The 3,331-nt window shown below is 52.1% G+C and overlaps 1 pseudogene; it reads left to right on the top strand.

Annotated features, from left to right (window-relative positions):
- The first annotated feature begins 1,046 nt into the window (after nucleotides 1–1,046).
- On the top strand, nucleotides 1,047–2,443 carry LOC507271 (60S ribosomal protein L4 pseudogene; annotated as a pseudogene).
- The last annotated feature ends 888 nt before the right edge of the window (nucleotides 2,444–3,331 follow it).

Genomic DNA, 3,331 nt, shown 5'->3' on the forward strand with positions numbered 1-3,331 from the left:
TGCTTTACAGACAGTTCAGTCCAGCGCTTGGCAAATGGCAGGCCTTTAGTAAACACTTCTTGAATGAATGAATGAATGGATGGAGGGATGAATGGAGTTTGGAGGAAAAGGGACCCACGAGGACATCAACTCAGCACCCACGTATCCCATGGAGAGGTTTGGACTCAGAGCAGGTGCCAGGCCACTGGAGGGGGACCCACAGCCAGGCACCAGGCTTCCGAGTCCTCCCCCACTCGCCCACCCCCACCCCTACCCAGGCAGGCAGCTCCGTAGGCACCGAGGCTGGTGTGCAGCGTACAACACCGCCTCATAACTCAATGTGTTTATGATGAAGCGGAGCGGTTGTTTGGGAAGACAGCCACTCTGACACCCACCAGCCCCTAGGGCCGATGCTGAGATTTCTCCTCCACCATCCCCTGCTTAACACACCAGCTCTCTCTCCCACACTCCGCTCCCCACGCCCCCATCGATGGCACTGATCTCTCCCCACCTCGACCGACACACACACCCCCCCTCCACCTGCCTCTCCAGAGCTGCAGTCGGGAGGAAATTTATTGCCGCCCCAGACTGCTATGGGCAAATACTAATAAAATGCTGTTTTGCTGCAATTTGTTTAATTGGCCACAGAAGAGACGTCTGGAGCACGTGCAGGCTCTGCCTGCACCCGCGCGCCTGGCTGGTTCACACATGCTCTCTGCTCTCTGCGCCTGGTTGCTCCTGGCTGTGACCACTGAGGATGGGACATTGGGGAAAAGGGGGATTGAGGAAGAGGGGAGGCCAAAGGAGACCGCTGGACTGGAGAAGGCAGGAAGGAGCCCACCTCTAGCAGCTCGTCTAACACTTTCCCAAGTCCTTTTGCTCTCCCACAGCCCCCCGAGATCCTGATCAGCCAGGCTGCCTGAATTCAAATCCTCCCACCTCCTCTTCTTTGCTCTGTGCCCTGAGGGGCTTCCATGGTGGCTCAGACAGTAAAGAATCTGCCTGCAAAGCAGAAGATCTGAGTTCGATCCCTAGGTCTGGAAGATCCCCTGCAGAAGGAAAAGACAGCTTTTCCTGTGGGAGCCGCCGGGTTGAGAGGAGCGTGGCCTTCTCCTCTCCCTGCCATGGCGTGTGCTCGTCCACTGATATCAGTGTACTCCAAAAAGGGGGAGTCCTCTGGCAAAAATGTCACTTTGCCTGCTGTGTTCAAGGCTCCCATTCGACCCGACATTGTTAACTTTGTTCACACCAACTTGCGCAAAAACAACAGACAGCCCTATGCTGTCAGTGAATTAGCAGGTCATCAAACCAGTGCTGAGTCTTGGGGTACCGGCAGAGCTGTGGCTCGAATTCCCAGGGTTCGAGGTGGCAGGACTCACCATTCCGGTCAGGGCGCTTTTGGAAATATGTGTCGTGGGGGCCGCATGTTTGCGCCAACCAAGACCTGGCAACGTTGGCACCACAGAGTGAATACAACGCAGAAGCGATATGCCATCTGCTCTGAACTGGCTGCCTCAGCCTTACCGGCGCTGGTCATGTCTAAAGGTCATCGTATAGAGGAAGTTCCTGAACTTCCTTTGGTGGTGGAAGATAAAGTTGAAGGCTACAAGAAGAGCAAGGAGGCTGTGTTGCTTCTGAAGAAACTTAAAGCCTGGAATGATATCAAAAAGGTCTATGCCTCTCAGCGAATGAGAGCTGGCAAAGGCAAGATGAGAAACCGTCACCGTATCCAGCGCAGGGGACCCTGCATCATCTATAATGAGGACAATGGTATCATCAAGGCCTTCAGAAGCATCCCTGGAATTACTCTGCTTAATGTAAGCAAGCTGAACATTTTGAAACTTGCTCCTGGTGGTTATGTGGGACGTTTCTGCATTTGGACTGAAAGTGCTTTCCGAAAGTTAGATGAGCTGTATGGCACTTGGTGTAAAGCAGCCTCCCTCAAGAGTAACTACAACCACCCCATGCACAAGATGCTCAATACAGACCTTAGCAGAATCTTGAAAAGCCCAGAAATCCAAAGAGCACTCCGAGCACCACGCAAGAAGATTCATCGCAGAGTCCTGAAGAAGAATCCACTGAAAAACCTGAGAATCATGTTGAAGCTTAATCCATATGCAAAGACCATGCGCAGGAACACCATTCTTCGACAGGCCAGGAATCACAAAATCCGCATGGATAAGGCAGCAGCAGCAGTAGAAGCCAAATCAGATCAGAAAGGGGTTCAGGGCAAGAAACCTGTGGTGGGAAACAAAGAAAAGAAGGCTGTTGGCAATAAGAAGCTGAAGAAGCCTGTGGTGGGAAAAAATGCTGAAGGGACCAAGAAACCAGCAGCTGAAAAGAAGCCCACAGGAAAGAAACCCACCTCAGAGGAAAAGAAGGCTGCTGCTTAAACTTAAATTTGTTTATTCTGTAAATGCCGAATCATTTGGGACAGCTGATTTTGAATAAAGAAAAGCTTGAACAAAGAGGCAATGAAAAAAAAAAAAAAAAAGAAGGAAAAGACAACCTGCTCCGGTATTCTCGCCCGGGGAATCCATGGACAGAGGAGCCTGGCAGACTACAGTCCATGGGGTCGCAAATAATCAGACAAGACTGTGACTCACTGAGGCAAGCTGCAGAACCTCTCGGAGCCTCCAGCTTCCTCATCTGTAAAACGGGAGTGATGATAACAGCATTCTGAGGATTAGATGAACAAATCCATACCCCAAACCCCTCAGAACAATGCCTGGCTTGTAGGAAGCACAGAATCAATGTTAGGAATCTAGACTGCTTGGGTTCTAATCCCAGCTCTCCCATGTGCCAGCAGTGGGCAAGTTATCTAACCACGTTGTAGCTCAGTTTCCCCATCTGCGAAATGGGAATAACCATCACAACTGCCTTATAGAGTTGTGCAAAGGTTTAAAAGTTAATGGTTGTACAGGGATTAGAACAGAGCGTGGCACATGGCAAGAGCCCAGATGTGTGAGCTCTTACTCAACAGCCCGTGGCAGTATGGGCAGCTCAGTACTCTGGCTAGCATGTTTGGGAAGACTTGGAACCCCATGTTCCTTCACTGGAGGGAATTGTAGAGTGAGGATGAGTCCCCAGAGATAGGAATTCCCAAAGGCAGAAAGTTGGAGCTGGTTCGCAGCTAGCTGGCCTGGCTGACAAGGTAGGGGAAGATCCTATCTCCCAGGGGTTGGGGAGGGAAATGACCTGGCTGCAGCTTCCCAGACGGAGCCCTGGGGCTGGGCTGCTGCTCGTGGGGTCAGCTCAGCCTTCCAGCTGCTCCCCTCTTGGCCCCTGGCACCCACACCCTGGCAGCAGGCACCCTGCCACTCGCCAGATGGCACCAGGCAAGGCTGGAGCC

Source organism: Bos taurus, chromosome 19, assembly GCF_002263795.3.
Source record: "Bos taurus isolate L1 Dominette 01449 registration number 42190680 breed Hereford chromosome 19, ARS-UCD2.0, whole genome shotgun sequence".
Taxonomy (NCBI): Eukaryota; Metazoa; Chordata; class Mammalia; order Artiodactyla; family Bovidae; genus Bos; species Bos taurus.